At 40.5% G+C, this 13938-nt stretch overlaps 1 long non-coding RNA gene across 1 annotated transcript; it reads right to left on the minus strand.

Moving 5' to 3' along the window:
- Window positions 1-207: 207 nt before the first annotated feature.
- Window positions 208-2356, minus strand: LOC115277221. The gene is made up of 3 exons (XR_003902306.1): window positions 2244-2356; window positions 1223-1629; window positions 208-428 (listed from the first exon to the last, which is right to left on the minus strand). It is a non-coding gene; the product is annotated as an uncharacterized LOC115277221 (long non-coding RNA).
- Window positions 2357-13938: the final 11582 nt, after the last annotated feature.

Consider the following 13938-nt stretch of genomic DNA (forward strand, 5'->3'; position numbering starts at 1 on the left):
TGTTTTACTTGGCCGCCTAGATTGTGAGTTCCTTGTGACTGATGTAGACTTGCTTGTTGTTTAAATCTAGTACTGTGTTATGTCGGTAACAGGTACTCAATAAATATTTTTTCATTGACACATCTGCATGTGAAAAAGTGATGTGTCTCAGTTTGGCTTCCCCCCCAGGCAGCTTCTGAGATAACGATTTGGGTACAAGTTGTTTATTTGGGAGGTGATCCCAGGAAGCCCAAACGGAGAGTAGGGAATTGAGATAGAGTGAGGAAAGGCCATAAAAGGTACATTAATGGGATGGGTTATAGCTGGGGACTCTGACAGATGGTGGTGCACACATCGGTGTGTACCACTGCGTGAGATGAACTTGGATTACCCTCCACCATCTTGGTTGAGGACCGGTCCTGGGGTGTTGACCCTTCTGTACCTCTGGCCTGTAAGACAGAATGGATGGAAAACCTTTCAGACAGAGACACAGGAAGCCATCAGAATGCCCCAGACCACTCCAGTGACCCTTGGGATTGTGGGCAGGGTGCTAGTGATGATCTGGCACATTATCCAAGAACAGCATTATTTTACTGGCCTCCCTTATTCCCGATAGTTGTGCAATATATACTCATTCAGCCTTGGAGCAATAAATGAGCAGGGATTTATTTTGCTCGGGCTAACAAATTAACTTAGGTTTTTCCTGCTTTTAGAATCAGCTGCTGCATTTTCCCTACCACCTCAGTGGAAACTTGTCCTATCAGCAATATCACAGTGTGATTTCTTTATCAAAAGTCATTACCAATTATTTCATAGAGAACTGATACTTCAGTAATTACCTGATTTTTATCTTTTTTTTTAATGTAGCCCATTTATATTTCATTATTTTTATGTTATGGTCTACTATGAAAAGGCCTATATTAAAACCAGCAACTTTGCCTTAGCCTCTTATTGTTGCTGCATATTTTCATTTGTCATTTTATTTAGTGTTCTAAAGAAGATCATAGCTGGTTAAGTTCTTGATAAATGAACACACAGAGATACAAGCACACATATGCACGGGGCCTTCCCCAGCTCTTTGGCTGGTCTGAATGCCTCATCTAACAGCAGGAGATGACGGTTTCCATCAGCGATGTCATAACCGCCCTCAGCATGCCTAGCTCCTATGGGAAGCATGCTTGATTGTTAATACTTAGTAAGCTTCCTGCCAGTGGCCACGCCCCAGAGTTCCACCTATTGTTACCTCCCATAGCAGCCAGGCAGATGTTCCTGTTTGATGTTGCCTTGATCGGTGCTTTGAGCAGGAATTCACCTCTTCTATCCTAGCTCTGGGAACATCTTGCGGTGGTCCTTTTATACCTCTTGGCATTTATGAATTTGTCCTCCAAAGACTTAAAAATTCCTGGAAGCCTCCAACTGTGTCCTTCTCTTCATCTTTTCTTTTCTCAGAGCACTCAGTGCCATGTATGCCATATTTAAATGTTCAGCGAATACAGTGCATTGGTCTGAACTAGAATATGGACAAAGAAAATCCTCTCTTGTCCCTTTTCTTTATCAGCTGCAGAATTGGATGTTTAGTAGGCTTTCTGGGAGTGTCACAGCACCCCTTTACCGGACACAAGTCATTTTCACTATTCCAGGCATCCATGTCTAAAGAAGCATTTTGCAAAATGAAGTTAAAAAAAAAAAGGAACCAGAGATGGGGTAGTATCTTAATTGCTACTGGTTGGTATTAGTTTGAACTATAGGAAACTGCCAGTGTTAAGGTCACATTTGATAGTCCCTACCTAATGGCTTAATATGAATTAGTGGACTTATGGACATGAAAAGAAATAGGACAGTTGTGATGTGGAAAGAGGAAAGCCAAGAATACTGTTGAAAGGAGTTTGTAGGAGGAGGCACCAGGAAATAATGTGAAATGGAGGAGGGAGAATTATAAAGATGCACCAGGTACACTGCAAAGTGAGCTCCCCTGAACTCTATAACATTGCCTGAGGCCACTTCTGTCACAGCAGACCAGTGCTTCCAGAGGGTTGCTAGATTAGATGATAATTGGTAAGCCCTACTAACTTTCTGTGTTTGTTTCTTAGCATGCATACCTCAAGGGCGTGAAGCCAGGAAGGACAGTGGCTCTTCTCAAATAGAGGCTGTGTCTACAAGCTCTAACTCAACACATAATTTTTGGCCCCAGCGAAATGCTTTTTATCCATGAATATTTGCTAGTTGGCATCCTAAGCAACCAAAATCAGATGAACAATACTCACCCCCATATTCTCTATTCACAAGTGGGAATTACCTTAAGCCATCTTGAAGATAAAAGATTCCAAACTCTGTAGTCAATTTTTTAAAAATGTGAAGTCTAACCAGAACCACAGACTCCACTGCCCCAGTGAATCACAACCCAACTGGCCAAGGTCTTAACTGTCTGTAATATTAATATGCAATAATGCTGGGGGACCTTGATGCAACCTATGGTCCATGTGACTCTTAGAGGTTCAAGGGCATGCTATAATGAGATCCTGCTGAGCAAAAGAGGAGGCGTCAGCATTTATATTATGTACCAACAAAGGGTGCATCCATTTAATGAGGTGGGGTGGGGAGAGGAAGATGTGGGAAGTATACATTTTACACAGGGTAGAGAAGAAATAGCACTTTTTTTCTATCCTAGGAATGTGTAGCCTCCCAAGATGGAATCTATAAACCAGGATATTTTAATGTTTCCTCTGGAAACTTGCTCTTTTAGAAGACCATCAAACAATTTTCATGAACTTGTCTATTCTCCCTCACACCTGCATTGACAAGTGGAACTTTTCTTTTCCATCATAACCAAGAGACAGAAAACGGAGGTGTTAGGGGCCATCTGGTAATTCAGTAACACATATATTAATGTATGTGTGTTACATTTAAAGGCACAGTACAGTAAAGCAGCAAAAAGGAGATGGCTTCTACATTCAGCTCTAACACTAACTAGTGGTGAGAGCCTGAATAAATTCCTTAACTTTTGGAGTTTGGATTTTTCCACCTGTAAAATAATTGCATTGGACTTGGTGATCTTTATCAGAAAGGACTATCCAGTTGGACTATTCTGTAATTCTGGATTAAGTTGCTGGTGCTAGACATAGAATTCTTTTCATCTTCAAAAAGTTGTCATTTTTTAATATATCTATTGTCCCCTTGTGAATGAAGGTAAACATTTACAAGGAAAGTATTAACCAAGAAATAATCAAATAGTTGTTCTTCTTGGCTTCTTGTATTCCTTATTTTTCCTTCCACTGCTATTCCAAATGAATATAGTGAATCAGTTAGAATGTAGGAGTCCATGTGCTTTAAAGCCACCTCTAATTTTTATTTTATAAAAAGAAGGAAAAGGAAGAGAAGGGGAAATACATAGGCATGGCATAAAAGAATAAAAAGACCAGATTGTTCTGGTGGAAGAAGGGAGCCATAGTTCTTGAAGGTTTAATATAGACTTTGGGAAGAAAATGTCCCCAAAGGAAGCTTTTCCCCCCTTAGGACACCTAGATTAGTGTTAATTTTTCTTGTCGTCGTATTCCTTCCTCCCACTATATGGGAATTGATTCAGGGAAAGGACTGCACCCGGAGTACATAATAAACATCTCGAGGAGAGGTGGGGAGAATGGGCAGAAGCAGGAAGGAGATGAAGGAAAATCAATTGCTTGGTGCTGACAACTTCTTCTTGTAATAACAGTATTCTGTCACGTTGCATTAACAGCACTTTGCAATTGTATGTGTTTTTGCTAACAGGCTGTAAAAGTGTAATCATATGAGCACTGAATACATTGTATTAGTGGGAATGATTCAAGGGGATGTGCACTTTATTATACCAGTATGGTGCATAATGTGTTGCTTACTGAAGTGAAACTTATCATTTTAGTAAAAGAATATTTATTATTTATATGTTTGTTTGTTGTGGCATTGGTACCTTCCAGGGAAAGCTGCACATTTCTGTTGGGGGAAGATTTTCTCCCACTCATCTTTCTTGCCCCACTCTGTGTATCTGAGCAATGTGACCCTGAAATTGGGATTTAAAAAAATGACTCGGAGTACCAAATTCCCAACCACCTGAGAAAGCAATGGCTCTACTTGTGTTTCTGAATAGCATTTGTAAAGCTAATGGGATTGTTGCTGTGAAGCATCTTCTGCAAAGAAAGTTGAAGGAATAAAAGGGGAGGAATATCACATGTGAGAGAGAGTGACTGTGGGTTGGGCAGATACACCCCCAAAGGAGGGGCTGAGAAAGACACGTCTAGAATTAGAGACAGCGTGAAAAGTTTTGTGCAGGATCCTTGAGGATGGATTTCTTGGCTGTAAGGAAGTTTGTAGGAATTTAACTATTTCTACCTAGTGCTGGAATGCATTTGTGACCTTTCTAGATAGAGCCTTTTCTGACTTAGCTAGTTCTGAACTCTTGGAATGCTGATTGTCCTGTTGGACATTGATTATACAGAGAACTGTGTGTGTGTACATATGCATGCTCATGCACGCCTCCTCAGTGACAGTGTCAATCCTGGAACATAAACAGGGATTGTGCCTTATATAGCCCCTTCCCTGCCAATGCTCAGCACAGTGTCCTGAGGCGTTGACAAGCAACTCTTGGTTGGTTGACTTCAACCCAAATTGACATCTGTATCTGGATCTGTTATTAGTTTGCTAGGGCCGCTGAAACAAACCACCACAAACTGGGAGACTTAAATGACAGAGCTTTGTTGTTTCAGGGTTCTAGAAGCTAGGAGTCTGAGATCAAGGTATGTTGGCCATGCTTGTTCCTTCTGAGGACTGCCTCATGTCCCTTTCCTAGCTTCTATGGTTTGCTGGCAATCTTTGGTGTTCTTAGGTTTGTAGGAGCATTGCCCTGATGTCCACATTCATCTTCATATGACATTCTCCTTTTGTAGATGCCTGGGTTTACATTTCACCCTTTTATGACAACACCAGTCCTGTTGGATTAGGAGTCCACCTTATTCCAGTATGACTTCATCTTACCTAACTGGATCTACATTTTCAAATAAGGCCCATTCTAAGGAACTGGGGGCTAGGACTCAAACATATGAATTTTGAGGAAACAATCCAATCATAATAGTACTCAACCTCTGAGAATTGTTGATACTGCACATTTGGAGATTTGTAAGAAATTCCTCTAAATCTGATGCTGTCCATCAACTGGAAACAGCCTCTGCAGTTAGGAGTAAGAGCCAATACTTCCACTCACCATGTGGTGAGCATGGTTCCAAGTGCTTTAAATGCATTAATTTATTTAGCACTCACAATGTCATCATGAGGTAGGTGCTATTATTATCCTCATTTTACAGATGAGGAAATTGAGGCACAGAGGGATTAAGCAAAGTGTCCCAAATGACACAACAAATTCAGGTTTTGAACCTGCATGGTTTGGGGTCATGAATATCTGCATTTAACCACTGGTTATATAGCCTCTCCTAATGAGACAGATTTTGGATGGGTTCTTATATAACTTTTTTCCTCTTTTTATATAATATTTATATTTAATTTTTCTGACTAGGACCTTCTTTAAAAGTAGTTTATTGTCAAATTAGTTTCCATACAACACCCAGTGCTCTTCCCCACAAGTGCCCTCCTCCATCACCACCACCTCTTTCCCCCTCCCCCTTCAACCCTCAGTTCGTTTTCAGTATTCAATAGTTTCTCAAGTTTTGTGTCCCTCTCTCTCCCCAACTCTCTTTCCCTCTTCCCCTCCCCCTGGTCCTCCATTAGGTTTCTCCTGTTCTCCTGTTAGACCTATGAGTGCAAACATATGGTATCTGTCCTTCTCTGCCTGACTTATTTCGCTTAGCATGACACCCTCGAGGTCCATCCACTTTCCCACAAATGGCCAGATTTCATTCTTTCTCATTGCCATGTAATACTCCATTGTATATATATACCACATCTTCTTGATTCACTCATTGGGTGATGGACATTAAGCCTCTTTTTAATGCAACAAAAGAATGTAATAAAGCACTTTCAGACTTCAGATCAGTTGATGTGAGTGAGGTGTATGCTTTCTTTTGTTAGCCTCAGTATGCAATTCCCAGCGGCTCAGCAGAACACAGTTTAGACAGTACCATCCTTTGAAATGGCTCTCCCAGTGAAGACTCCCCAGGAAACTGTTTTGGGACTTTAGCATGGTCTGGTGGCAGAGGAAGTGAAGTTGGGTATGGGCAGTGTAGGGTGGTGCTGTCTAGGACTCCAACTCACAGTTCATCAAAGTCATATGGTGACTTTGACGTTGCCTTTGGGCTTGCATCCAACATTGAAGTGGGTCCAGTCCAGTGGATGGAGGATGCCAGTAGGTGACTGTAGGCAGGTGTAGCATTTGGAGGCAGGGCAACCAGAGGATCATGGTTCCTGTGGTTAGTGAATTAGAGCAGGGGTCCTTCCAGTGGTAGAGGCTATGGACATAGGGGACCAGCTCCCAGTGACAGGGGCTGGCGAGGATGGTCAAGGGGAAATAACAAGTATTGAGTACCTGTTGGACCTTCATAAAAAAAAAAACAAGTGAGGATTTATTATTATTTCCATTTCAAAATTGGGGCTTAGATGCCATCCAACCTATCTTTGTACTCACAGCTAGCAAAGGAAAGAGCTAGTATTTGAACCCAGCACCATCAAGTCCGAAAGCCTGGAATCTTCCACTGTACTACATTATCCACCAGGTTTACACAGGGGGACAAGCGTGTATGTAGCTGAGCGTATATAGGCTGAGGTCCTCAGTGTCTACCAATGAGTGGCACTGGGGGAAGAAAGGAGCTAACACCATTCATTTAGATGGAACCTTCATGTGCATGTCACCCAAGCATTGTGTGTGCTGGCCAGGTAACTGAAATGCTGGATGTAAGTGGGGTGTAAGTGAGTATCAAATCAGAATTGCTCCAAAGGGAGGCTTCCTTTCTGAACTTGAAGTCAATTTAAAAGGGGCCACATTGATCTCTACTATTATTTAATAGTTTACCATATGGTTAATACTAATAAGCTCATCCTGGAAGTAAATACCAGATAAAATCTACAACAAATCACCCTGTTCTATTCCTTAGTGTTTCTAGCATATACTTTATTTCTGCAGAAATCCAGATGTGGAACTCTTATTGTCTGATCACTGAGAAGGAGGATTAGGAGCATGGGTCCTATATCCTTCAAAAAGACAATGCCCATGCTAAAAAGTGCTCACCAAGGAAATATTTTTTATGATATTGGCCATGAGCACTTCATCGGACTCCTCTGCTAACTTTTCAGCCAAGGATGTAGAATAGCTTTTTTCATCCTGAGTTCTTAAGGCCCTTAGGGTGTTATCATTTACTTTAAAAAACTTAAAAGTGGGTTATACTATGCTTTGATTTATGCTTTTTGTGGGGCCTCATATTAAATTATACTCAATCTATTTGTGTGGTGGCCTCATTTGATGCATAAAGTTACTCTTGATTTTGTGATTTTCCAACGCCATTCTTTATAATCAAGCAGCAGGCAATTATTGTACACCTAATTATTATGTGATAGGTTCTGTGGGTGAACCAGAGGCACGACAACCAAGATGATAACCTCACATGTCTTACGTTCTTGTCAGGAGTAGAAGTCATTGATATGTGAAAGTTAAATACCAGTGGGAGAGCTGAGCAGCAGTTCCAGAGTGGCTCTAGAGAGGTCTACAGAGTAGGAATAAATGGTGCAAACATCTGCTCTAGGAACTCATAGAAGGGGCTCCTCTTGTGAGCTAGGCTGTTCTGGGAAGGCCCCCACCCCCACCCCCAACTAGGAGTAGAGAGAAAAGCAGACGTGAGTGGATGCAGGGAAGCCTGACCTGAATTCCCCACACTCTAGTGTTGTCTGGAGGAGTTTGACCTGACATTAGTAGGGAGAAACATTTTAGGGCAGTTATTTTACCATCCTTTTAGCTTTTTATGAATTATTTTCCCTAGTTTTCATTGGTTATTAGACTATCTTTACATGGGTTCTTTTTTGACCTAAAGGTATGTCCAGAGAAGAACCTACAGTGGCTGTTCTTGTTCTCTCCTCCCCCGGCCAGTGTGAGAGTGTGGTGGGCTTCCATTCACCTGGAAGAGGGCTCACAGCACAGCAGAGGTGTAAGAGGTGCTGTGACAGCTGGCAGGCTTGACAAGGCCTCCACTGAAAAACAATCTCACACAGCATCTGGGAAGAAGACTTTATCTGGTATTTACTTCCAGATTGTTTTAATGCTACTATTTATGTTTCTCAACAATAGGAATGAAGATATTTTAATTCCAATTTGGTTATCTGATTTAAATAATGTGAGTGCCCTTTAAGATATCCACTGTGAATCTCCAATGTAAAATATCTAACTAAACTTTTTTAGTGTTTATTCTTTTTTTGAAAGAGAGAGATAGAGCATGAGTGGGGGAGGGACAGAGAGAGTGAGAGAGGGAGGGAGGGAGGGAGAGAGAGAGAGAGAGAGAGAGAGAGAGAGAGAGAGAGAGAGAGAATCTAAAGCAGGCTCTAGGCTCTGAGTTGTCAGCACAGTCCCATGCAGGACTTGAACTCACAAACTGCAAGATAATTACCTGACCAAAGTCAGAGGCTTAACTGATTGAGCCACCCAGGTGCCCTTCAAATATCTAACTAAAAAGAATGACAGGTGGCTGTTACTCTGTGAACCTCACCATCTTTTACTGGCTCTTGCTGGGAAAAGTTAAACAAACCATCCTACAATGTGGGAAACTCCTAAGGTAGCCCTCAAGGGCAATGCAAGCATTGAGTTACTTAGAACCAGAAAAATGGTGGCATCTTTGGCATAATGACAAAGCTGCCAGAGATGGTTGACTGCTGTGTATGATTTGAGGCTCTTACCTGTTGTTATCTGATTATTAAGGATAGAAAACTCAGGTTGGCACAGAATAATAGTAAAGCCAAGATATGAGTGCTGTTTTGTGGAAGTTTAGTCCTACTTAATCCTCAACAGTCATTTTTCTAAGTGGGTAGGATTACCCAGGAAGGTGAGAATAGGTAGATCATTTCAATTCCCTGACTGCTACTGAAAAAAGTACCTCAAAAGAAATACCCACCAACAGTTGGAAAGGATGCCATGCTATGGGGGAATGTCTTTCAAAAAATTATCTGGTTTTTCTGGACAAACAATGTAGAATAGCTCTTTTGGCAGTGAGAATGATGTCTGCTGCAGCTTTTCTTTGTGTGTAACCATTGATCCCATGTTTCCTTGATCTGATTTGGGCATAGAGTCCCCAGGACTGCCTCTATTCATGTCTTCCTTGGAAATGTGCAACCTTGTTTGGGACTGATAGGAGAAAACAGACATGAGGAATCTCAGGAAAGCCTCCAATATTTGTATCCCAGGTCTGTGGGCTTTCTGTGTATCCCAGGTCTGTGAAAATAGAATTGGTAGAATATTTGGATGACATCAGAGCTTAATTATAAAGGGAAAATATCACTCAAATTTAAAAGAAAAATGGAGTGGAAACAGGGTATAATGATAAAAAAATCTAAATGTTAGATCAATATTTTTTTGTGTTTCTGCCATGGCAGAGAGGCCACTGGAGTTCTATGCCCTAGCTCAGATGGCCAAGCCATTGCAAGACAATAATGAAAACCAACGGGGTTGGAGAGTTTGCCTTCTGAGATCCCACTAGGCTATATGTTGAATGAATTTGACACATAAGGTACACTTGGGGAGCAATTTTTCATCCTTCTATTTTTCATGTTTTCATTAACTAAATGCTTCAGTAACATTTTTCTGGTTATTACCCCACTCATTTCAACATTCTTCCTGACCCAGCCCATGCTCTTAACCCTCTGTTTACTGCAACTCCTTACCTCTACTTATCTACTTCTAAATGCTTTTACTCTTGCCTATCTTTTAGGCACATAACAAGTAAATGCTTTCCTAGATCATTTGGTTTGTACTTGTCGTAGGGACCCAAAGTTAGGACACATTCTGTGTCCCTGTTACTTTTGTACAAGCCCTTTCCTGATAAATCTTTGCAACCCACACAACTTCTTGCATATTTTAAAAGTTAAATAAAATGTTTTGAATGAGTAAGTGATCAGGGGATAAAGATTCATTTGGATCTGTGAGGAGCCTGAGATTCAGAAATTTATTTCAAATTATAGAGATCCTGTGAGTCTACTTTAATGATGGCATTTACCTAAGCCCTTAAAAATATTTATTCTCTGAAGCAGGTTAAACATTCCTTTAAAATCCCTTCCCTCCAAATTTGTCTCACTGACTCAATAAACACTTTCTTTACAGATACTATAAAATATTTTAGACCAGTGTTTGCTTGGATAATAACAAAATATCAAAGAGTGTGAAATAAGGAAGGTCTTGTGCCTGTCCAATATCTCCCAAAGTCACTTAGATTTTTCTTTCAAAGTATATCTTAAATACAATTACTTCTCTCTGTTTGCACTGCCACAAATCTAGTTTAACCCATACTGAATATCTCCTCCCTGGTCCTCTACACTAGCATCTTAATTGGTTTCCCAGTGATTTATACTCTTCTCCCTTTTACTCACAAGGCCTCAGCAACATTATTTTTCAGTTCCTTGAACCCTTAAACAAATAAAAACAATAAAAAACAAAATTGAAATCAAAACAAGCAATTCCCTAAAATCTCAGGGAACCCTGACTACACCTTCTTCTTGTCTTTCACAGCCCTTTTTATACATTAAATCATGATTCCCTGTTTTATGCCAGTATCCCCATTAAATCAGAAGTTCTATGAGGGCAGAGAATGTCCATTTTGCTCAGCACAGTATAACCAGTACCAAGATAATGAGTGGCTGAAAGTAGGTTGCTCATTTACTATTTTGTTGATAGAAGAATATAGATTCCATCCATGGCTCTTAGTCTTTCATCACCTGGGAGAGACTTAATAGTTGAATACTTCCTTCTCATGATGATTGTTCAGAGCTTTGAAGGCTGCCTTTCTTCACCACATATCCTCTACACGTTTGTAGTTCTATAAGTTATTCATTCCCAGGCCTTTCTGGAATACTCAAATACTATTTGAGTTACTCTTTCTAAATATACTCTCATTTGTGTGTTGCTATTTAAAAGTGGTGCCCAGGGCTGAGTGTAATATTCCACCTGTGGTTTGACTGGTGTACACTTGAGAAGGCTGAGCATCTTCTTCAGATGTTATGCTTTCACTGATGTAGCCTAAGCCTCATCACTTCCTGTACAACATTCATCTTCTTGCTGCTGATGCTTGAGCCCACAACTGAGGGAGACTCCTAAATTTCTTTATTCAATATGCTCCTAAGACTCATTGTTGATGTTTGGGACTCATCTCTAGTACTTTGCATTTATTCTTATAAAATAGAATCATTTTACCATGGTTCCTCCTAATTCTCTCATTCTTCAAAGTCATTAGGGGCGCTTGGGTGGCTCAGTGGGTTAAGCGTTGGCTTTGGCTCAGGTCATGATCTCACAGTTCGTGGGTTTGAGCCCTGCATTGGGCTCTGTGTTGACAGCTCAGAGCCTGGAGCCTGCTTCAGATTCTGTATCTCTTCTCTCTCTGACCCTCCCCTGCTCACACTGTCTCTCTATGTCTCTCAAAAATAAATAAAAAGCATTAAAAGTTAAAAAAAACACAAAGTCATTATTTTTCTTGGAGTCTTGTTATCTGCAAAATCTATGTCTTCATTCACTTAATTTTTTATTGCATGTGTATTCTCTGCTAAACTATGTGTTAAATATGGCACTTTATTTTTATTTTAGAGAGGGAGAGTGTGGGAGGGGCAGAGAGAGAGAGAGAAGGAGAGGGAAACTTAAGCAGGCTCTGATGTATTATCATTTGGCTCATTATCAGTACATTACCCAATACATAAGAATATTATTAGAGACTCATTTTAGGCATTATTAGATTACAAGTAATAGAAAACTTATTGAAAGTGGCTTAAGTAAAAATAGACTCATAAGGACACAAGAAGTCTCATAAAACTTAATTGTAGGAGATAATGCTGGGCCCTAAGGAATTAGAGAATCAGTAGTCATCTTCTTTCTCCATTTCTCTCTTGAGGGCCCACCCACACTCCAGATCTCCTGCATTCTTCTGTATGTAGGTTAATTGTTTCTGTGAGACTCCTAGTTTCACTTTCCTTTGACTTTGACTTTCCATGGTACCAACCTAGGCACCATGTCTATATGTACATACTGTCCCAGGACCCAGTACCATCTGTTTGATTTTCCTTTTTTTTTTTTATTGGTTAAAATCCTAGAAGGAGAGAACCTGATTGGCCATTGGTTTATAGCTGATTTATTCCCTTTGGTCATGCTTGTTCAATCAACTATGGGTGAGGATGAGGGAGAGTGGAATCATTTTGTCAGAAGGTCTGTGTCTTACAGAAGGTCTGTGTCAGAAGGGATGATTAACCTGGTGAAACTAGAAAGGGAAATTGGTATGGCAGGCATGCAGTCTAGCATGCTACTCTGGTGAGAATATTATCACAATTTCTTTAAAATCTAGACATACTCTGTCTATCAAATGTCCCAATGGACTAATTTAATAAGATTATCAAAGGAAGTGAGAGTGTTCTGGAAGGATTTGTTCTTGAGGAACTCGTGTCTTATATTTTATCACATTTTCTGAGACCAGAAGCCTTTGCTTTAACAATTCATTCTAGAATTTTCCCCAAGATAAGCTTCAAGATCATAGATCTACACTATGCAGAACCAAAATATTTGCTCCTCCCTAGAAAGTATGATTCTCAGTGATATACAGATAATGGCTTAACAATCTCATTTTCTTTTCTTTTATTTTTTTTAATATTTGTTTACTTATTTGGAGAGAGTGAGCATGCATGTGTGAATGGAAGCAGGGGAAGGACAAAGAGAGAGGGAAAGAAAGAATCCCAAGCAGGCTCTGTGCTGACAGTACAGAACCTGACACCGAGCTCCATCCCACAAAGTGTGAGATCATGACTTGAGCCAAAATCAAGAATCAGATGCCGAACCGAGAGAGCCAACCACATGCCCCCAACAATCTCATTTTCAAATACTTTTAGTACATAGTTGTAGTGGACATGGAGATATGCCATTCTGTTCCATCTTTGAAGAAGGACTTGTTGCAACTACTCATAGTATTGTCTGCAGACAGTTCTCAGTCCTCAGCTCCTGCAGGGATATCTTAGTTTCAGAGAACTGACTAGCCCTCAGCCATGCCCTTCCAGGTGGCCTACATCCAGGGACTGACCAAGGTAAGGGTACAAAGGGCTCTGCCACTTCAGTCTAACACAAGACCACTGCGATGGGCCATTTTCACTCTGAGGAGCTCTGATTGGTTGGCTGAGGCATCCAGGCCTATAGTGCAGTTTGACTTCTTAAGTCCAATCCTGATCCATTCCTCTTCAAGGCTATTGCTGCCCACACATGAAACTCACAGTCTCATTTCAGTCTGTTTCACAAAGAACCTAACCTACGACAATGGCAGAACTTACTGTCATACTCTTGGCTGGCATTTACACATCTACTGCCATTTTGACTTCTTTTCCATTGTTGTTTCTTGTGGCACATGTAATTTCATGTGTATTCATCTTGTCTTATTAACCTGGGTATAGATTCTCTTAGGACAACATTCCATATAGTATAATTATTTGTGTCCTCACTGCATTCTTTTCCAAGTCTCTTCTCATTGAGGCCATTTTGGCCTCCATTAGAATGTAATCTCTATGAACACAGGAATTTTTCTGTCTTGTTCACAGCTAAATCTCCAGTACAAAGAATGGGACCTGATACACAGTAAGCACTCAGTCAATATTTGCTATATTAAATTAGCAAAAACCTTCCACAGAAGTGTTATAAGAGTTTCATATCAGGCAGGGTCCTGGAAGGAAATAGATGGCACATTCAAATGGGGTATTTGAGGAAAGAGTATTCAAGAAAACATTTATAAAAGTTGTGAGAAGGTTTTTGGGAAGCCAAGGAGGGATACT

This window comes from Suricata suricatta, chromosome 14 (assembly GCF_006229205.1).
Source record: "Suricata suricatta isolate VVHF042 chromosome 14, meerkat_22Aug2017_6uvM2_HiC, whole genome shotgun sequence".
NCBI lineage: Eukaryota > Metazoa > Chordata > Mammalia > Carnivora > Herpestidae > Suricata > Suricata suricatta.